The following is a 23,905-nucleotide window of genomic DNA, read 5'->3' on the forward strand; positions in this document are numbered from 1 at the left end:
AATGTCAAGCTGATTCTTGATGATCTCATGACAAACGTGATGCTCTGGAGCTTGGCTTCAGCCAGGATGCTGATAGTGATATGGTGGTCTTCCCACATGATGTAGAGGATACTCCTCAGGCAACATTGGTGGAATCACTTGAGGGTCTTCAGGTGGTGGTGGTAGGTGGTCCAGGTCTCGGATCCATACAGCTGGGTTTGCATGATGATGGCTTTGTAGATGAGGATTTTCATCTTGTCTCAAAGGTTTCTGTTGTTGAAAACACAGGTGCAAAGCAGGTGGAAAGCAGGTCCTGCACATTTGAGTCATAGCTGGATCTTGTCACTAGTGTCAGTGTTTGATGACCAGGTATGGAAAGTGGAAAATATACTGCAGGACCTGTCCACACAGGTCCTCCTCACAGCATGAAGCTTTAGACTGATCAAGTTGGGTGGAGGCTGATACAGGATCTGTCTCTTCTTCAGGTTGATGTGAAGACCAAGCTTGGCGTAAGCTTCGTTGAAGGTTTCAAGGATTCTCTGAAGACCTTCTTCTGTGAAGAATTGACACACTGCTGCATTCAGCATAGTGGAAGCCCAGGAGCGAAGTGCTGGTGATTTTCTTCTTGCCTCTCGGTCAGCTCAGGTTGAAAACTTTCCATCTGTTCTGTACATTATGTTGAATACTGGTGATACTAGTGATACTTTGTTCTTGTCCAGGTGTGTAGCAGACATGTCATCATGGAGAAGCCTCAGGATCTTGATGAATTTCTATGGACAGCCCGTTTTACTCACAATCTTCAACAGATGTGGGCATGACACGTGTTGAATGCCTTTGTCAAGTCAGTAAAGGAGAGGTACAACAGTCTGAGTTGCTCTTAACACTTTTCTTCCAATTGGCTGACAGTGAAGATCATGTCTGTTGGACATAGAGATTGTGAACAAGAACAAATATCTGGGTGTTCATGTTAACAACAAACTGGACTGGACTCACAACACAGATGCCCTGTTCAAGAAGGGCAAAAGTCATTTCACCTGCTGAGGAGACCGAGATCCTTTGCCATCTGCAGGACACTGCTGAAAACCTTTTATGACTCTGTGGTGGCATCAGCCATATTCTACGCTGTGGTCTCCTGAGGCGGTGGAAGTTTTGAGAGGGACAGGAAGAGACTCAACACATTAGTCAGAAGAGCTGGATCTATCCTGGAATGTACTCTGGACCTCATAGAGGTGGTGGGTGAGAGGAGGATGTTAGCTAAGCTGACATAAATTATGGAAAACCCTTCTCACCCTTTGCATGAGACTGTGGGAACCTTAAGTAGCTCCTTCAGTAATCGACTGCTGCACCCTTGGTGCAAAATAAAACGCTTCCGCAGGTCATTTATTTCAACTGCAGTCAGACTATATAATACCCTATAATGTTTTAAGCACTATAACCACCTGCTGATTTTGTAGTAGTAACTACATATACCGCTACCTTTTGTGCTTTATTACATACACATCTGTGCAATTTATCCTGTGCTATAATTCTACCATATCTATATATACTTATGTACTCACTTATATTCTATTTTCACATCATCTATTCACATCAGTATTTATGCACCCACCAGCAAACTTTGCAATATAGTTTAGTCACCTTTCTTTAATGTAAATATTTTTTATTTACTACTGTACGACTCTTGCTGCTGCAACAAGTGATTTTCCCCGTTGTGGGAATACTATCTTATTGTATCTAAAAACAGACCTCCTTCTTTAAAGACCTCAATAGGAATATTGTCTTCACTGGGTGATTTGTTGCTTTTCATGTCTTTAAGGGCAAGGATATTTTTTTTTCAAGAGTTGGGCTTCAACATTGTCTTGTCTTGGTAGATGACTGAGCACTTCTTCCTCATCAACAATTGGCTTGGTGTTCAAGAGGTCTTTGAAGAAATTTGAGGAGGGATTGTTGTTGATTAAATAAATTCATTCATTCATCAATTTATCTGGGATAAATTGATCATGCTGTTTCTTCACTTGTCTTCATGCTCAGTTACCTGAATTGAAATGCTGGGTTCATACCCATCATTCATTATATTATAGACTTCCATTTTGTCTCCTTTTAGCCATAAGTAGGAGAGGGTTGGCAAGTCCAGTCACTTTTCCATTCAGGATAACCAAAGGCTTCTCAATCCAGTAACCCTTTTTGTCCATTGATGCTGGATAGTTTCTATAGTTGGGAGATCTTTTCTCCACACACCCTGCAGAAATGATGAACCACAGAGTTGAAGAGGCAATGAAAAATCTCACAGTACTGGAAAGAGTGCCTTATGAGTCTTGCACACCTTGTTCACATTTTTGTGGATGAGTACCAAGTGTCAGATGTTTGTCTGATAAAACACCCAAGTTCAGTCCACATTGTTAAATTTGGTGTGGCTGTCATGAACTTGCACTTTGCAGGGTGAAACTTCAACAAGATGTAATACGTAAGATGTAAACATCATCCTGATGTAACCTCTGGTAGCTTTCTGTAAGAATTCTTCTGTAGCTCTTTGTGTTATCTGCATACAGCGACACACTTCATCTGGCAAAACCTGACAAGTCTGTATAAAACAACACAAAAAGAACTGGCACAAAGACAGTTCCTCGCCTCTTGTCTATTCACTCAGGAAGTGACCTATTCACCTAAAATACTTCAATGTTGGCATTTTGATGGTGTCCATATTAACTTGATGTAATAAAAATTTCCCACATAAGTTCACATATAGCTTGACAAAAAAAATAAATTAAACACCAACTGTTTCAAAGTCAGTTCTGTTGAGCAATTTCTTGTAACTTTATTTTTGCACTCTCCTCAAACTGCAACCGTTATGTACAGTATGTACAGATTTGGAAGCACAAAGGGACAACCTCAGCCTGATCTGTTGGCTCGTGAGCCATGAGACAAAAGAATATCCGGCTGACTGTTCACTGTTATAATAATATAGCACCTTCAACTGCACCACAGACTAAAACAGTTAAATGTGGTCTATTAAACATTAGGTCTCTCTCTTCTAAGTCCCTGTTGGTAAATGATATAATAATTGATCAACATATTGATTTATTCTGCCTTACAGAAACCTGGTTACAGCAGGATGAATATGTTAGTTTAAATGAGTCAACACCCCCGAGTCACACTAACTGTCAGAATGCTCGTAGCACGGGCCGGGGCGGAGGATTAGCAGCAATCTTCCATTCCAGCTTATTAATTAATCAAAAACCCAGACAGAGCTTTAATTCATTTGAAAGCTTGACTCTTAGTCTTGTCCATCCAAATTGGAAGTCCCAAAAACCAGTTTTATTTGTTATTATCTATCGTCCACCTGGTCGTTACTGTGAGTTTCTCTGTGAATTTTCAGACCTTTTGTCTGACTTAGTGCTTAGCTCAGATAAGACAATTATAGTGGGCGATTTTAACATCCACACAGATGCTGAGAATGACAGCCTCAACACTGCATTTAATCTATTATTAGACTCTACTGGCTTTGCTCAAAAAGTAAATGAGTCCACCCACCACTTTAATCATATCTTAGATCTTGTTCTGACTTATGGTATGGAAATAGAAGACTTAACAGTATTCCCTGAAAACTCCCTTCTGTCTGATCATTTCTTAATAACATTTACATTTACTCTGATGGACTACCCAGCAGTGGGGAATAAGTTTCATTACACTAGAAGTCTTTCAGAAAGCGCTGTAACTAGGTTTAAGGATATGATTCCTTCTTTATGTTCTCTAATGCCATATACCAACACAGTGCAGAGTAGCTACCTAAACTCTGTAAGTGAGATAGAGTATCTCATCAGTAGTTTTACATCCTCATTGAAGACAACTTTGGATGCTGTAGCTCCTCTAAAAAAGAGAGCTTTAAATCAGAAGTGCCTGACTCCGTGGTATAACTCACAAACTCGTAGCTTAAAGCAGATAACCCGTAAGTTGGAGAGGAAATGGCATCTCACTAATTTAGAAGATCTTCACTTAGCTGGAAAAAGAGTCTGTTGCTCTATAAAAAAGCCCTCCGTAAAGCTAGGACATCTTTCTACTCATCACTAATTGAAGAAAATAAGAACAACCCCAGGTTTCTTTTCAGCACTGTAGCCAGGCTGACAAAGAGTCAGAGCTCTATTGAGCTCAGTATTCCATTAACTTTAACTAGTAATGACTTCATGACTTTCTTTGCTAACAAAAGTTTAACTATTAGAGAAACAATTACTCATAACCATCCCAAAGACGTATCGTTATCTTTGGCTGCTTTCAGTGATGCCGGTATTTGGTTAGACTCTTTCTCTCCGATTGTTCTGTCTGAGTTATTTTCATTAGTTACTTCATCCAAACCATCAACATGTTTATTAGACCCCATTCCTACCAGGCTGCTCAAGGAAGCCCTACCATTATTTAATGCTTCGATCTTAAATATGATCAATCTATCTTTGTTAGTTGGCTATGTACCACAGGCTTTTAAGGTGGCAGTAATTAAACCATTATTTAAAAAGCCATCACTTGACCCAGCTATCTTAGCTAATTATAGGCCAATCTCCAACCTTCCTTTTCTCTCAAAAATTCTTGAAAGGGTAGTTGTAAAACAGCTAACTGATCATCTGCAGAGGAATGGTCTATTTGAAGAGTTTCAGTCAGGTTTTAGAATTCATCATAGTACAGAAACAGCATTAGTGAAGGTTACAAATGATCTTCTTATGGCCTCGGACAGTGGACTCATCTCTGTGCTTGTTCTGTTAGACCTCAGTGCTGCTTTTGATACTGTTGACCATAAAATTTTATTACAGAGATTAGAGCATGCCATAGGTATTAAAGGCACTGCGCTGCGGTGGTTTGAATCATATTTGTCTAATAGATTACAATTTGTTCATGTAAATGGGGAATCTTCTTCACAGACTAAAGTTAATTATGGAGTTCCACAAGGTTCTGTGCTAGGACCAATTTTATTCACTTTATACATGCTTCCCTTAGGCAGTATTATTAGACGGTATTGCTTAAACTTTCATTGTTATGCAGATGATACCCAGCTTTATCTATCCATGAAGCCAGAGGACACACACCAATTAGCTAAACTGCAGGATTGTCTTACAGACATAAAGACATGGATGACCTCTAATTTCCTGCTTTTAAACTCAGATAAAACTGAAGTTATTGTACTTGGTCCCACAAATCTTAGAAACATGGTGTCTAACCAGATCCTTACTCTGGATGGCATTACCCTGACCTCTAGTAATACTGTGAGAAATCTTGGAGTCATTTTTGATCAGGATATGTCATTCAAAGCGCATATTAAACAAATATGTAGGACTGCTTTTTTGCATTTACGCAATATCTCTAAAATCAGAAAGGTCTTGTCTCAGAGTGATGCTGAAAAACTAATTCATGCATTATTTCCTCTAGGCTGGACTATTGTAATTCATTATTATCAGGTTGTCCTAAAAGTTCCCTAAAAAGCCTTCAGTTAATTCAAATGCTGCAGCTAGAGTACTGACGGGGACTAGAAGGAGAGAGCATATCTCACCCATATTGGCCTCTCTTCATTGGCTTCCTGTTAATTCTAGAATAGAATTTAAAATTCTTCTTCTTACTTATAAGGTTTTGAATAATCAGGTCCCATCTTATCTTAGGGACCTCGTAGTACCATATCACCCCAATAGAGCGCTTCGCTCTCTGACTGCAGGCTTACTTGTAGTTCCTAGGGTTTGTAAGAGTAGAATGGGAGGCAGAGCCTTCAGCTTTCAGGCTGCTCTCCTGTGGAACCAGCTCCCAATTCAGATCAGGGAGACAGACACCCTCTCTACTTTTAAGATTAGGCTTAAAACTTTCCTTTTTGCTAAAGCTTATAGTTAGGGCTGGATCAGGTGACCCTGAACCATCCCTTAGTTATGCTGCTATAGACGTAGACTGCTGGGGGGTTCCCATGATGCACTGTTTCTTTCTCTTTTTGCTCTGTATGCACCACTCTGCATTTAATCATTAGTGATTGATCTCTGCTCCCCTCCACAGCATGTCTTTTTCCTGGTTCTCTCCCTCAGCCCCAACCAGTCCCAGCAGAAGACTGCCCCTCCCTGAGCCTGGTTCTGCTGGAGGTTTCTTCCTGTTAAAAGGGAGTTTTTCCTTCCCACTGTAGCCAAGTGCTTGCTCACAGGGGGTCGTTTTGACCGTTGGGGTTTTACATAATTATTGTATGGCCTTGCCTTACAATATAAAGCGCCTTGGGGCAACTGTTTGTTGTGATTTGGCGCTATATAAAAAAATTGATTGATTGATTGATTGATTGTTGCTTATTTGGCACATTTATCTCACACCAGGCTTGCGTAAGTGTTACCATCACAACAGTCACAGAGGACAGTGAACAATTTAGCACAGATGGATTAGTCTGACAACAGAAGCCCAATGCGCAAAGCTGTTGGCACACTTTTCCTGAAAAGATAGCTGAGTATTTTACATAATGGGTATTGGACAGCTATGTTCTGCTGCCTAGACAGCATAAAATATAGTAAATATTTATCTCTGGACCTTTTCAGTCCTTTTTCCCTAATATAAGAAGCTAATATTGAAACATTGTACATCATGACTGCTGGCATGTAATTTTGAATTTGTTCTGCATGAGTGAACCAAACTACTGCCACATAAGGATTATTAAGGGCTATCAGCATTGAAAAAATAACCAACACTAGAAGCACTCAGAGTGCAAACCTCCGCCAAGGCCATGGGGTCACTGACGTCATAACATCTACACGCCGTGGAATCATTGAACCTAAAAAAGTCTAACAATGATGTTTGCTCGGTAGTAAAAAAGTTTCATCTGCTGTGACTGGATAGCATGTATCCTTAGCGTTTGGCATCACAGTTTATTGCAACTTGCACCTTTCCCAGAAGCTACTGTCATCTGAGCACTGATATTGATATTGCATGTGCTTATAGACAAAAACAAATAAGAGACAAAATTCAATTTATTATTCAACTAAACTGCACATATATGAATTTTTTAACATTTATGAAACACTTCTCTAAACAAGGCCATAGGGTCACTGACACTAAAGAGATTCCCTCCTTGGCACAGTGATCTATTTCTTTTTGTCTCTTTCTCTAGTAAGTCCCTTCGGCTGCTCCCTTGTTTGCACTTGGGGTCGCCACAGCAAATCCAAGGTGGATCTGCATGTTTGAATTGGCACAAGTTTTACGCCGGATGCCCTTCCTGATGCAACTCCACATTACATGGAGAAATGTGGCCGGGGTGGGATTTGAACCCGGAACCTTCTGAACTGAAACCAAGCGCATTAACCACTTGGCCACCACCCCTGCCTCCTTTTCTAAAATTGTATATAATAATCATTAGATTATTATTATATAAACAAAAATAAATTTAAGAAATATTACAATTTGAAAACAAATGCACCCGAACGTGATGACAGCTGCAACTGCTTAATGCTAACTTTTAACATTGAAAATGCCATAGACATGCTAACGCGTTAGTATCGGGATCCAGATCGTGATCCGGATCACCACTAAAATTTATTCACTTGTTCCTCTTGTCATTTCCAACCACTCCACAAAATTTCATCAAAATCCATTCAAAACTTTTTGAGTTATCCTGCTAACAAACAAACAGACAGACAAACAAACGCGACCGAAAACATAACCTCCTTGGCGGAGGTAATAAAAAGTTGTTTCAATTGGTAACATCTAAACCAATTTTGTTGTTTGAATTTAAGGTAATAAGTTAGATCAACTCTAAATTACAAACTTAAGTTCAAACAACTTAATTCATTTAGATGTTACCAATTGAAACAATTCATTTAAGTTGGTTCAACTATTCTCTTTTTTTCAGTGAGATATCGTTGGAGAGTAATGCAGTACATCTCTCTTAGCATGTATGTATAATGAATTAGAATAAATCTACGGTACTATTTCAACCTCTTATTTTGGCAGATATGCAGTGGAAACCATGTTCAGAACGTATGTACAGTGGAAAAATTATTTACCCCAAACCAAATAGCTTGTTAGGCACCAAAATACTTCCAGTATCTGGACATCAGTTCTTCACGTTGCAGCAGTGGAGTTTTGGCCCACGTGATTTTACCAAACTGTTTGAGTTTTACCAGGAAGAAACCGGATAAAATGTATTACTTTAATAGTTGTGAATTTGTATTATTTCTATTTTATATCCTAATCAAATGACTTGATTTTGACATATATGTAGGATTGCAAGGAGAATCCCACTAATCCTCATGGTGAGGATATTTTGGTACAACAATACTGGGACCAGCCAGTGAATATATGAGGTGCCATGTTTCACAAACAACCTGTGGATATGCAGTAAATGACAGACTGCTGAGCTAAAGGGGGGGGGTCAACCTTATCAATTATTCAGCACCACTGCAGGCAAAAGGACAAAAGGACTTGAAGTGTATCTGAACAGTAGAGGAAAGAGTTCGTTCTGTTTGGCTATACTGGTTTTGTTGTTTATTCCACACATTATTTCTGGTTGTAGAGAAGCTTGAATCTTCGACTGGACTGGGTTGCTTGACGCGAGTCGAAGATTCAAGCTTCTCTACTATGGAAACCACCTGGACAACTGAGAGCCTACACAGAAACATTATTTCTGGTTCACATTACACCCATGTGTGGTAGCACATGCTGGGGTATTGTTTTCTTTCTGTGTGTCGATCCATCCATCTGCATGTTAAAGTTGAAGGGTGATGATCCGCTTTGGCCCAAATTAGGTGAAATGAGTGAAGGTCAACAAAGGACAAAGTGATTTGAGTTTTTAAAAAAATCAGGTAAGTTGAGCAACTTTAATGTTTGTTCCCTCACTTCTCCCAGATTTTTTGACCGATTACAGATGAAAGTCAACCACAAAATTGCCCTAAAAGGTTTTTGAAGGTAATTGTGGTCAAAAATCAAAATGTGTTTTTTTTCCCCCCCTCTCATTTTCACCAAATTTGGTGTGCCTACAAGGGTGGGTTCTGCAATTGCCCAACAAGGTCAAATTTGTCAAAAGGGTTGGTCTACTCCCCCAGGTCCTTTTGCTGACTCTTATGAAGGCTGACTCTGAAATTGCCCTTAAAGAATTCATTTTGGCAAAGGTGAAGCGATTTGATTTGTGGATCGATTTGAACAAAATTTGGCACAGGTCAATCATTTGGGTAAAGGTCAAGGTTATTGGGGTCAAATGTCAAATTTCCATAGTCCTCACTGACTTGATCCCCACAGGCACCATTGCATAATTGGTTAAAAGTCAAGGTCACAGCCCATGATCAATATATTTGCTAATAAACAATGGACCATGGCATATCACATTTGACCTTCACAGATCAAATTCAGAATGACCATTTTGAGGAAATTGTTAAAGATACATCTACTGTAGGTTACCATTAAACACATATAAAGTTACATGTCAGTTTTTTTCTTGAACAAAGGGCCCACAATGGCCTTGAAAGGTCCAACTCAACATAACTAAGAGTTGGAGCCAGAAATTGTTTTAACATGGAGGGCTGACCGAACAACAAAGCAATTATTTGCATGAATTGTGTCAAACATGTAAACCCTGAAGTGTTGCACTCAGGGTTCCTCTTCTTGATTTAACTCAGCTTTTCAACATAAACCGCTAGAGGCTGATCCATCTCAGAATAAAATACTTAACAGACATCACTGTATGTTGTGTTCCTGTGGCATGTGCATTGTTAACAATGACCTTGAGCAGAACGTTTTACTGAAACAGTTATTGCTTTATTCACATTGAAGGATAAGACAGACAGAGTGGCTCACACCGTGAAACTTCACATCTCACAAGTAAACAGTAATATTCAAAAGTCAATATTACACAGAACTTCAGTTTTCGTGCTGTTCATGCGTCTGACAAAGTGATGTCACGTTACGTTTACACTTCAACAATATTAACCAGGTACTTACTTAAACCCAGCGACTTGACAAGATTTAAAATGCAAAATACTCAGGAACTTAATGAATCTACACCAAAGTGTCACAACCCCCCCCCAAAATCCTAAAAATGGAGTTATATGTTTGCGAACAAAGTTCCAAAAGTCAGCATGTTTCCTTAGTTCTCCATGGTGGTGTGGACTCGGTGATTCAGAGATGCTGGCACGGATGTTAATGAGTAAAAACACACAATGAATCCGAGGTCTATGTAAACCAATGCCCAATCGGGTTTAGTGTTGCAGATTATCTATTACTGTAAATGTCCTGTAGAATTGATCTACACAAATCCAAATCTATTAAAAGAAAAAAAAAATTGTAACCTGAACTGATCCCTGTGGACATCGTGCACACAGTTCCTGTGGCATTTCCTACGTTGGCCAGTGGAAGCCACGACATTAAGACAAAACTACCAAATACAAATATTACCTCCAGCAGTTCAACAGGGATTCAACAGGCTACTTGCAGAGACAGAACAAAAATACAGCAAGTAGCCCATGCAACAATTTGATAACATGTAAAATTCACACAACAAACCCAAAACCAAGATGTGTTGCAAACAGCCACAACGCAATGATTTTCACCAGATGGCCTGTTCAGCTGATCGTGGAATAGCTGAGTAATTTTGTTCATATCGTTTTAATGACTGTATTCTTAAACTAGCTATACTTTCACACTTCATTATTCTATTTGAAATGCACTGAACAGTAAAAGTCACTGAGAATCCTCCCGAAAGAGACCTCTTTTTGTGTTGCAAATACATCCATTGTTGTGGAGCTTTGCAATGCAATTAGGCTTTTTGGTATGGCTGTGACTCTTTGCAGCAAAAAAATGTTCCCAAATTACAGTTACATGTGCTATCAGTTATATTCGTATTCTCTGTTTGCAATTTATTTTTTTCTTCAATTTGCAAGACATGTTTTGTTGAATTGAGGCAGTAAACATTTTCTGCATATGTAGTTTCTACCTTTATTAGAAATAATTGTGAACATCTTTTTACTAAAAGTGGTTAATTTAAACAATAATTTCAAACAGAGACCCCAAATCAGATGAATGCTGCCACCAAGAAGTCACACAATGACATGACTGATGATTTTGAGGTACTTTATGTTCAGTAGCTCCAGCAACACCATTGGGTTACACTATGTGATAAACAGTCGCGTAACGGCTCAGTGCTTTGCGAAGGTAAAGTCAGATGTGGCTAAAGCTATGACAGTTTGCCAAAATACGCACAACTTATACACATTGGTATAATAATCTGAAGAACTGCCCTCATATATCGGAAACACTACGACATCGGCCTAAAAGCAGCTGTCAGGGTTTTAGCCTACAGGTTTCACCCAGTGACCTTCAAAAGTGACGAGCGTGCGTAAACATGCTAATGTAAGTGTTACAGCTGTACAGTAAGTTACCTTCCAGTCAGAGCAAATATGATATAAAGTGAGATTTAGAAACAAGTTTTACAATGGAACTAGAAAACACCATTTACAAGGAACATAGGCTAACGTCAGTGCTGGTTTTGAAGCTCTATGCCACCACAAAGTAAAGTGAAAACAAAGTGTAGAAATATGTGTTGGTCTTGCACTGGTACAAGGGTTCTGTAGTACTGTAATCACCATGACCCCCAAACCACACATTAAACCTGTGATGTCATAAAGAGAAAGAGAGAAAACAACCTACAGTCAGTTATCCCAAATAAAAGGCCTATTTCCTGAAAAAGGAAGCTACTGGATTTTTAGAAATATTTTCTTTTAAAATCCTGTCATCATAAAATTTGCATGATGCTATATATTAGGATGTATATTACTAATTTAAATAATAAAAATTGATCCCCTCCAGTTATGAAGTGGAGTAAATGTATTCTGTAAACCTAAACCGCTGACACAGTGGTCAGCATCCACATTATCCTGTTTGAAGCCAAGTAAATTTAACCAAAGAGGTTGGACAGTGGTCGGGTTCGGACTGGGGTGCTGGGGAGTTCCTCGTCTTTTCCCCCCTCCCCCGCATCCCTGAAGGAGGTGCTGTGAATGATTGAGCTCTTGTGGCGTCCTCGAAGCAGCCGCGGGCATTCATCCGGCTCAGGCACGATTCCTTTGTATTACCCCTTGTGGCCTTCCCAGTGCCCGCATCCTCTGCTACTTCAGCTGCTGGGTTAAGGAGCCTCATGGGGTTCAGGTTGCCTGAAGGACTTGGGTAGCCGCCAGCTGCGACCCGCCACCACCACCGCTATCCACGTTTTCGATGTCTGACTCGCACTCAGAGAAGTGACTAGACCCTCCCCTTGCAGATGTTTGGGCCTGCAGAGGGGAGAGGTCCTGGATGGCCCGCTTCCCGCTGTAGCTCCTGGCCTCAGAATCCGCCTCCCGTCTGACAGCAATACACGAACTACCTGTCAATCACAGCTATATATACAGAACAGACTTTGGCCACACTGTACTTGTGGGTAGATACACACACACGGAGAGGTGGGGATCAAGTCAAGTTTGGGAACATGCTTTGGCATTGCACATTTCTGTGTCCACCACACTATGGAATTCCCCTGGGTTCTAGATGGCAGCCACCCAGAAGTGCTCATGGAGGTAGGATGCAGTCAGTGGATGACTTCTTGGGTATGAAGCCTAAATGTTTTGGGCACTGAGCAAAAATGAACTAGTATTGATTCCTATTAAAAATAATATTTTCAAGCATCTTTCTCAGCATAGAGAGCAGTTTATTACACATATAGTTGTCTCCTGAGATAAAAAAACAAACAAACTTATTTTCTAATGCATTATTAGCAGACAGCAGTACTGCTGAAATAAACTCACATAATGACATCAGGATAACTCTACGGTAACAGAATTACAGTGCCAACAGAACAGGCCATATTTTAGCTTACCATTAAAAACTTGCTGAGATTGTAATTCCATTACCATAGAATTGCCTGACATGCCAAGGGCCTTATCTTTTCATCAAAAAGGTGGGTGGGGGATAATAATAAAAAAAAAATAAATAAACGTGGACATTGAGGTCCTTTCTGCAATATTTTCGTCTGCAGTCTTGGGAGAGGGACTGTCATGATTTTGTAACCCACTGCTGTACTGACACACCACCAACTCCACAACTCAAGTCAAAACCTATCAGATAAAGTTACTGTTCCATCAACATGTTACATTATTTGCTGATGCGTTGTTCCAAAGTGACTTACAAGTGAGGAATCACAATCAGTCACTTCGCAATGGTTTAAAGTGTCATATAAATATATTTTTTATAATTACTTCCTTTTGTGTCCATGCAATTATGAATGTATAATACAGTGCAGGACTGAATCATATTTTTGACGGCCTGTCTCCCAGTGACATTTAAGCATTCACCCCCCACACTCATAATAACAGAATTATCTCCAGAACTCCTCAACTGACACCATGTTAACTGCGTGGTTACTGCCGTTGATCTCCAGCATTTTTTTTTAAAACAGAAAATTGTGTTCTATTAAACACACACACAAAATATGCCACATACTAAACAGCAATGACAAATCAAACATTCCAAACATTTCTACTGCATTGAGGTGTAAAGAACAAGTTTACCTTGTAGAACATCATTCAATCCCTCTCCAAAGATCACAGGCTGACATATTCATTACTGGCTGCTTTAGTGACTGACGACATCCAATCAATCAATCAATCAATCAACTTTTTTCTTATATAGCGCCAAATCACAACAAACAGTTGCCCCAAGGCGCTCCATATTGTAAGGCAAGGCCATACAATAATTATGAAAAACCCCAACGGTCAAAACGACCCCTATGAGCAAGCACTTGGCAACAGTGGAAGGAAAAAAACTCCCTTTTAACAGGAAGAAACCTGTCTTTTTTTTTTTCTCATCTCTATGGGCATTTCCAGGCTGAACGGGATTTTTTTTTTTTTTTTTTTTTTTTTTTTTACAGTGTTTCCCTTGCATTGTCACTTTTCTAGATATAAAACAAGTTGTTTATCAGGAAACAAAAGGACTTTTGGTGTAATGCAAGTCACACTGTAATTAGAAGTAATTAAAATACTAATTAAAAGATCTCATTATTCACATCTTGTGTTAACTGGCACATGCATGCAAGAAATAGTGTCTACAAATGTATATGTGTGGGAGGTATATATACACCACACACACACACACACACAAAAACAACTTGAAAAGTAACCAAAAAGTCTACACGAGTCACATGGAAATGCCACTATGGTTTCCACTCATTTCTGTTGATTTGGCTGTTTGCAGCTATTGAACATTTTCAGGAAATTTGGTGAATGGGTGGAACATGGATTGAAAAAGAACCATTTTAATATTAATGTGGATCTGGATCAATGAGCAGATCACATGACAGGTAATTTGGACCAGCTCTAGATAACAAACTGTATTTCAGGCAGAGGTTACACTTCCTTTCCCTGCACAGCCATACTCCCTTTCAATAAGCCATATACATCCTGCCACATGGAAAATAGCAACACATACTGCATAAAATAAGCAGTGGTAGCTTTAGTTGCCACCAGACCTAGGCTTCGCATATGAAAGAAAAAATCCAAACTCCTATAAGTTGCATTTATTTTTGAAACATGGTGCTATTGTTTCATGCAACAAGAAGCAAAATTGATGTAATTGCTACGTTCCTCATGATGTAAACACAGCATTAGCAAGTAGAAGCTAATGGACCAATTAACGTTATTGTACAATGCACAAATAACTCAAGTAAACTGCTTCTGGTCACCACTGAACAGAAGAAAATGCCAAGAAAGAGCTAAATGTCTGCACATTTACTTCAGCATTATGGAAATAAACTTTTTAATTGATTATACATTTTTAAAATATTATAGTGAGCCTTTGTTTTAGCCCAGCCATCCTCCGACTGTCCTGCAAGGTGCAAACAGGTCTAGTGTTTAGTAGTATGAAGTTTATTCCCTCTCTTTACTAAAGAGTGTGGTCCATCAGTTTGAGAGCATGTTTTATTCATGTTGCTCTTTCTCTAAGATCCAGTGCATCCTCATTCAGGTCATCTTCATCTTGTTTTACAACAGTTGGCATCCAGTGGTATTACTGCCACCTTCTACACGCAAGTGCGGATCAGACAATACCTGATTCAGATCAGTATACAGGAACTACTTGCCACGCATGTACAGTAATGTTCAGAATAACAGTAGTGCTATGTGACTAAAAAGATTAATGCAGGTTTTGAGTATATTTCTTATTGTTACATGGGAAACAAGGTACCAGTAGATTCAGTAGATTCTCACAAATCCAACAAGACCAAGAATTCATGATATGCACACTCTTAAGGCTATGAAATTGGACTATGAGTAAAAAAAAAAAGTAGAAAAGGGGGTGTTCACAATAATAGTAGTGTGGCATTCAGTCAGTGAGTTCGTCAATTTTGTGGAACAAACAGGTGTGAATCAGGTGTCCCCTATTTAAGGATGAAGCCAGCACCTGTTGAACATGCTTTTCTCTTTGAAAGCCTGAGGAAAATGGGACGTTCAAGACATTGTTCAGAAGAACAGCATAGTTTGATTAAAAAGTTGATTGGAGAGGGGAAAACTTATACACAGGTGCAAAAAAATTATAGGCTGTTCATCTACAATGATCTCCAATGCTTTAAAACGGACAAAAAAAGCCAGCGACGCATGGAAGAAAACGGAAAACAACCATCAAAATGGATAGAAGAATAACCAGAATGGCAAAGGCTCACCCACTGATCAGCTCCAGGATGATCAAAGACAGTCTGGAGTTACCTGTAAGTGCTGTGACAGTTAGAAGACGCCTGTGTGAAGCTAATTTATTTGCAAGAATCCCCCGCAAAGTCCCTCTGTTAAATAAAAGACGTGCAGAAGAGGTTACAATTTGCCAAAGAACACATCAACTGGCCTAAAGAGAAATGGAGGAATATTTTGTGGACTGATGAGAGTAAAATTGTTCTTTTTGGATCCAAGGGCCGCAGACAGTTTGTGAGACGACCCCAAACTCTGAATTCAAGCCGCAGTTCACAGTGAAGACAGTAAAGCATGGTGGTGCAAGCATCATGATATGGGCATGTTTCTCCTACTATGGTGTTGGGCCTATATATCACATACCAGGTATCATGGATCAGTTTGGATATGTCAAAATACTTGAAGAGGTCATGTTGCCTTGGTAGCCAACGCTGTTTGAGACGTGTTCAGCCTGATGACAAAGACAAGTAATTACTTAAATACACTCAACAAAAATATAAACGCAACACTTTTGGTTTTGCTCCAATTTTGTATGAGATGAACTCAAAGATCTAAAACTTTTTCCACATACGCAATATCACCATTTCCCTCAAATATTGTTCACAAACCAGTCTAAATCTGTGATAGTGAGCATTTCTCCTTTGCTGAGATAATCCATCCCACCTCACAGGTGTGCCATATCAAGATGCTGATTAGACACCATGATTAGTGCACAGGTGTGCCTTAGACTGTCCACAATAAAAGGCCACTCTGAAAGGTGCAGTTTTGTTTTATTGGGGGGGGATACCAGTCAGTATCTGGTGTGACCACCATTTGCCTCATGCAGTGCAACACATCTACCTTACACACAGAGTTGATCAGGTTGTCAATTGTGGCCTGTGGAATGTTGGTCCACTCCTCTTCAATGGCTGTGCGAAGTTGCTGGATATTGGCAGGAACTGGTACACGCTGTCGTATACGCCGGTCCAGAGCATCCCAAACATGCTCAATGGGTGACATGTCCGGTGAGTATGCCGGCCATGCAAGAACTGGGACATTTTCAGCTTCCAAGAATTGTGTACAGATCCTTGCAACATGGGGCCGTGCATTATCCTGCTGCAACATGAGGTGATGTTCTTGGATGTATGGCACAACAATGGGCCTCAGGATCTCGTCACGGTATCTCTGTGCATTCAAAATGCCATCAATAAAATGCACCTGTGTTCTTCGTCCATAACAGACGCCTGCCCATACCATAACCCCACCGCCACCATGGGCCACTTGATCCACAACACTGACATCAGAAAACCGCTCACCCACACGACGCCACACACGCTGTCTGCCATCTGCCCTGAACAGTGTGAACCGGGATTCATCCGTGAAGAGAACACATCTCCAACGTGCCAAACGCCAGCGAATGTGAGCATTTGCTCACTCAAGTCGGTTACGATGACGAACTGGAGTCAGGTCAAGACCCCGATGAGGACGACGAGCATGCAGATGAGCTTCCCTGAGACGGTTTCTGACAGTTTGTGCAGAAATTCTTTGGTTATGCAAACTGATTGTTTCAGCAGCTGTCCGAGTGGCTGGTCTCAGACGATCTTGGAGGTGAACATGCTGGATGGTGGAGGTCCTGGGCTGGTGTGGTTACACGTGGTCTGCGGTTGTGAGGCTGGTTGGATGTACTGCCAAATTCTCTGAAACGCCTTTGGAGACGGCTTTATGGTAGAGAAATGAACATTCAATACACGAGCAACAGCTCTGGTTGACATTCCTGCTGTCAGCATGCCAATTGCACACTCCCTCAAATCTTGCGACATCTGTGGCATTGTGCTGTGTGATAAAACTGCACCTTTCAGAGTGGCCTTTTATTGTGGGCAGTCTAAGGCACACCTGTGCACTAATCATGGTGTCTAATCAGCATCTTGATATGGCACACCTGTGAGGTGGGATGGATTATCTCAGCAAAGGAGAAGTGCTCACTATCACAGATTTAGACTGGTGTGTGAACAATATTTGAGGGAAATGGTGATATTGTGTATGTGGAAAAAGTTTTAGATCTTTGAGTTCATCTCATACAAAATGGGAGCAAAACCAAAAGTGTTGCGTTTATATTTTTGTTGAATGTAGTTTAGTGATTCACAGGATTGCTAAAAAAGCAGTTTGAACATAATAGTTTTGAGTTTGTAGCGTCAACAGCAGATGCTACTATTATTGTGAACACCCCCTTTTCTACTTTTTTTTTTTTTACTAATAGCCCAATTTCATAGCCTTAACAGTGTGCATATCATGAATGCTTGGTCTTGTTGGATTTGTGAGAATCTACTGTATCTACTGGTACCTTGTTTCCCATGTAACAATAAGAAATATACTCAAAACCTGGATTAATCTTTTGAGTCACATAGCACTACTATTATTCTGAACACTACTGTAAAAGTTGCTTCAAAACTCAAGTCGCACAACCAGACAAAAAATCTAAAATTAAAAAAAAAAAGAAGCACTACTTATAGTCTGGATACTATGGCACTGGTTTTGAGTTACAGCACTATCATGGAGGGGTCTTGTCTCGGAGTGGTGCTGAGGGACTAGTTCATGTGTTTGTTTCCTCTAGGCTGGACTATTGTGGTTCATTGTTATCAGGTTGTCCTAGAGGTTCCCTGAAGGGCCTTCAGTTGGTTCGGAATGCTGCGGCTGGAGTACTGGCGGGGACTGGCGGGAGAGAGCATGTCTCGCCCGTGTTGGCCTCCCTTCATTGGCTTCCTGTTGGTGCTAGAATGGAGTTTGGGGTTCTTCTTCTTACTTGTGGGGTTTTGAATGGTCGGGTCCCATCTTATCTTGGGGACCTCGTAGTACCATGTTACCCCATTGGAGCGCTTCGCTCTCGGACTGCGGGCTTGCTTGTGGTTCCTAGGGTTTGTGGGAGTGGAATGGGGGGCAGAGCCTTCAGCTTTCGGGCTCCTCTCCTGTGGAACCAGCTCCCAATTCAGATCGGGGAGACAGATACCCTCTCTACTTTGGGATTGGGCTTAAAACTTTCCTTTTCGCTCGGGCTTGTGGTTGGGGCTGGATCGGGTGACCCTGGACCATCCCTTGGTTGTGTTGCTTTAGACGTAGACTGTGTTTCATAATTATTGTATGGCCTTGCCTTGCAATGTGGAGCGCCTTGGGGCAACTGTTTGTTGTGATTTGGCGCTATACAAGAAAAAAGTTGATTGATTGATTGATGGAGAGGAGGGACTCATTTATATGTCTGTTAATTAATTCATTGCATTATACAGAGTACTTTCCCAGGCTTTTACAAAACCTAGGAATATCAAAATTAAAAAGACCATTTCTGGTCATTTTGATATTTTTTCCTTTGTTTTGTGTTAAGAATGTTGACACATAAACAAGATACTTCTTCCTTTAATCTATCAATTTTGTATGTACAATGACAATAAAGGTTATATTATTATTATGATTTAATCAAAGATGCATAATAGTCTGCTGCTTCACTCAGCAGGTATAACAATGACTGACCTGTGTGTGTCCGTGTATGGCTGCCAGGTGTAGCGGTGTGTATCCAGCTCCTGATCTAGCGTTCACATCAACAGGCACGGCGTTCTCCTTCGCGAAGGTCAGCAGCCGTGACAGCAGCTCTGCTTTGCCCTGTTTTGCCGCCCAGTGGAGGCAGGTGAAGCCGGTCACAAAGTCTCTCTTGGCCACGAGGCTGGGCTCGACAGCTAGCAGGGGCTGTAGGCTTTCCCACAATCCATCTGAGGTGCACAGCATCCACTCGTGCTCTAATGGGTCCAAGGTCACTGAAGCGCAATCCTCATCGGTGGCTGAGGAGGAGAGGAACAATACAGAATTGCCGTCACTCCTCACCGGGTCCCGCAAACGGCAACCTCGGCTGGCTAGAGATCGCCGAACCTAGAAATGGAAGGATGAGGATATAAAGAGATCCTTGTTTCATTTAAAAAAATGCATCATACCAGTTAATTGCTACTTTTGATGTTTATGTACACAGACTATGGTATATAAAGTCAGGTCCGTAAGTATTTGGATCATGCCGAATTGATAATTTTGCCTCTGTACACCACCACAAGAGAGCTGAAATAAAAAAAGAACATCTTATATTGTAAACTTCCATCTTTAGTTCAATGAGTTTAACAAGAATGACATGAGCCATTTATGAATTACAGCCACTTTAGTACAGAGTCCATCAGTAATGGGGGAACCAAATATAAGGATGAATTTTTAATACAAATATTTACTTTTACAGACAGTTTTCTTGAGACAAGTCAGGGGATGGATATATAGTCCATGAGCCAGTCATGAATTAAGGGGAAAAAAAAAAACAACACTTAGCACAAATGATGCAAATTATTGGTTGAAATAAAAGGACCAATAAATGGAATAGATTTGACTGCATTGAATGCTTTGTCTCCAAAGTAAAGGTCAAACAAGGTCAACATCCATTGAATTCTATGACATGTGACATATGTTACCCTGTAACATGATAACTAAGCATGACAGATGGCGAAAACTATTCCTTTTTAGAACCCTATTAACCCAAACAATAATTTGCATAATTATTTTACTGAAATTGGAGCAACTTTAATATTTGACCCCTGTACAACCTGAAATTGATCTTTGTCACTATTTTTGCTGTTTTGACCCCATAACTCCAGAACATTCCATCATATATAGTCCAAACTATACCTTTTTGGAATCGTTATGATCAGACAAGTAATGTGATATAGTTTTCAACATGATTGGAGCATTTTTAAAGTTTGACCTCTGTGTAATTCTTCATTGATCCCTACCTGGCTACAGCTACCACCCTGGGATGGTTATCATACATTTTTGTGTAGGCCATGATACACTGAGGCTGGATTCTAAGTATCGTTTTTCCCCTTAAGTGGCACCGAAAATATGCTTGGCCCATGGACTAATATGAGCATTTTCAAGTCACTAAATATGTCTTGGACTTCATTTACATAAATTAATAAACAGTATGCACTTTACGGTAAACCTGACAGGGAGAGGCAGTTCTCAAAAGCAGAGTGCCACTGCAATAAGGAGACGAGTGAGGGAAGCCACCAAAACATAACTTTTCTCTGTTGCACCATGGTGGAGCCAGAGAAATACTTTCATAAAAGAAAACAGACCAAAACTAGGCTCGTATCTCCCAAACTGTAACTGACGAGTCATGTCTTTTTAAGAACATCATTATGTGGGGGATCAGTGGTTGCCAAACAAGAGAGGAAAAAATAAAAATACATCAGTAGAGGTATGCAGTTACTCTACTAGCTAGGGTACTTTAATAATAATAAGTTCAACTGAGAGCAATCAAAGAGTTCTGGTGTCTGCTGATCCGGATCTGGAGTCTTCCCTAATACTAGAATCAGAATAGCTTTTATTCACCAAGTATCCACAGAATACAAGGAACTTGACTTCGGTTTGAGCTAATATCTTAATATGTATCTGTGGTGCACATTTGGTGAGAATCCATGAAGTAGTTTTTGGCGTGATCCTTCAAAGCCTGTATAAAGTGAAATCTTGATCCAGAATCCAGATCACCTCCAAAATTCAGTGGAGTCTTCTATGCCCTAATATCTATCTGTGGTACAAATTTGGTGAGACTCCGTGAAGTAGTTTTGATGTAATCCTTCAGAGCCTATATAAAGTGTAATCTTGATCCAGAGAACTTGATCCAGAATCCGAATCCCCTCCAAAATTTAATGGAGTCTTCCATGGCCTAATATCTATCTGTGTCAAAATTCATTAAATTACTATTTTTATTATGTCCTTGGCAGACGTAATAAAAATAGTAATGTATTGTTTCATTCACATCAAACAAATGTATGTACAAAACATTAGTTCGCATTTTTAAGTTGAGCAATTATGACTTGTGCCAAAATGTTCATGATGATGTTGCTTCACTAAATTTCAACTCGACACAACCTCACATAATTTGTCAAGATCAAACTTGTTCACACCACAAAAGCTACAGAAACATAAGTTTACCACCCCCACCCCCTGCATCAGCACTGTTTCTTGTGTCAGTTAGAAAGCGGGCGGGGGACTCTGTGTCCTACCTGAGGAGAACTGCTCATCATCAGCTCTATGAAGTTCCTGCGGCTGCCTTTGGGGGTGCTGATGTCTCCTGTGGGGTCCAGCCCCTCCCATGTGCTGTCTTCTGACAGGCAGCTGGTCAGCATGGCCCTGTGGGACCCCTTGGACACCCTGCGGCCCCCCCTCAACTGCTGGCTTTGGGATCCCCCGAGATGGGCCTGTTCCAGATCAGTTGTTCCAATCACGGGAGCTGACTCTCGCCGCCTCCTCTCCCTCAGCTTCACCTCCCCACCTCCTCCTCCAGATGAAGGAGCCACTGTACTGGGCTCACTCCGGGACGGGGATGCAGGCTGCTCGTTGCCATTTGAGTGTTGACTGTTGTCCAGCGTCAAAGCTGGCAGTTCGGGTGGTTCTGTGGAAGAAGAAGATACTTTTATTTTTAACCACAGGGTTGAAATAGGGCTGAAGGATTTTAGTAGGATTACGTAATCTGCTATAATTTTGTTCTGTAGTAAAGAGGATTCAGAATATGACTAAAACTTCACCTTTCCTGGATTTTTTTTTTTTTTTTTTTTTTTTTAATTTTAAACCACATGGGTAAACGTTATGACTTAATGGTTAGCACTGCTGCCTCACAGCGAGGAGGTCATGGTGCACAAAAATTAATGCCCAGGGTCATAAATGACCCCACTCGGTCTCTTGAGGGTTTAGGGGTCCATATTATCCACACACACAAAAAAAAAACAACAATTAAGTTCAGAATCAAAAATACATCCACAACAGTCCACATCATTCTCTCAGACTATGTGGGCGTGTCCTACAGGGCTAAGTGGGTGTGTCTCACAGGGCAAGCACAACTCCAAATATGGACTTCTGCAACATATGTCACACAACTCTAAAACTGGCCGTTTCAGACCAAGGTTTTAGTTACAACATGAGTTTCTACAGGCTTGGACACACAATTGTGCACCTTTAAAGATGGTTTACATGAAATTCGAAAAATATTTAAAGTATGACTTAAAAAAAATCGCACCGTTTAATTTTAAATAAAGGCACAAATTGGGGTGTTTCGGCCATTCTGCCGAGCAAAATGATCAGCATCGGGCCACAACATGAAATAAACACGAAACAAACAAAACTGTATGTCGCGCGTGGAAACATCTGCTTGCTTTCTAAAAAAAAATAAATAACACGGCCTGAGTACAACCGTGGACTTACTGCGGCTGCTCACCTGCGTGGGCTCGGTTGTCCAGCGTCTCTTCCACGTTCCCGTTACACTCAACGTCACCGTGTCCGCTTCGCATCACCGAGTCCGCGCACGGCTTCGTCTCTAAACACACGAATTTCACGCCGTTTTCCAGCTTCACGAAGCCCACGGCATCCACGACGCGTGTCAAAGTCTCCTGGTCCAACCCTTCAGCGTTCCCCCAAATTGATCGGAAATGATCGATCAGCTCCATCTGTTGAACCCTCCCTCCCCTCTCCAGCACGAACGCGTGCACGGCCCGCTGCGCGCACTGGGACGACATCAAAACACGAAAACGGTTCAGCCAGAAACATTCAGAAAAACGAATGACAGCATCTTTCTCTTCATCTGGCCTCCTCCTCTTCCTCTCATCCACCGGCCGGGGAGAGAAGGGAAAAAAAAAACAAAAACAGTTTGTAGGTGGAGCCGACAGGGGGCGCACGCCCACATGTCAATTAAATAAATAAATAAATCATGCTGCCTTCCGGTGCTCTTCTTAAACTCGGACATCCAAGAACACTTACTATTATTATTATTATTATTATTATTATTATTATTTGTACACTGATGCAGATGTGTTATAAATATTGTGGAACATGTTTTGTCACGAAATAAAAGTGTAAAAAAAAAAGTCTGTATGATACCTATTTTAGCAGTAGTTTCAGATCGTGGGCCTCCTTTTTTTTCTGGCCCTATGTTTTTCCAACTCTTGCTGCTTATCAAGAAAACAAACCATTGCATTCTGTTTCAGTTGTTTCCATCACAAATCCACAATCCTTAAAATTCTCTTTGTGAAAATTATTCAGAGGCTTACAGGTATATTCAACAAATAAAGAACTAGGATCAATAAGTACATGTACCATCGATTTCTATTTACTAGAGGTGGGCAGATCGATCCTAATATCGATAATATCGATACCAACGCTGGTATTGATATTGAACAATCCTCGTGTAA

At 40.6% G+C, this 23,905-nt stretch overlaps 1 pseudogene; it reads right to left on the reverse strand.

The window, feature by feature from the left end:
• Positions 1-10,932: 10,932 nt before the first annotated feature.
• LOC117524912 lies at positions 10,933-23,329 on the reverse strand (annotated as a pseudogene).
• Positions 23,330-23,905: the final 576 nt, after the last annotated feature.

The sequence above is a fragment of the Thalassophryne amazonica genome, chromosome 14 (genome assembly GCF_902500255.1).
Source record: "Thalassophryne amazonica chromosome 14, fThaAma1.1, whole genome shotgun sequence".
NCBI lineage: Eukaryota > Metazoa > Chordata > Actinopteri > Batrachoidiformes > Batrachoididae > Thalassophryne > Thalassophryne amazonica.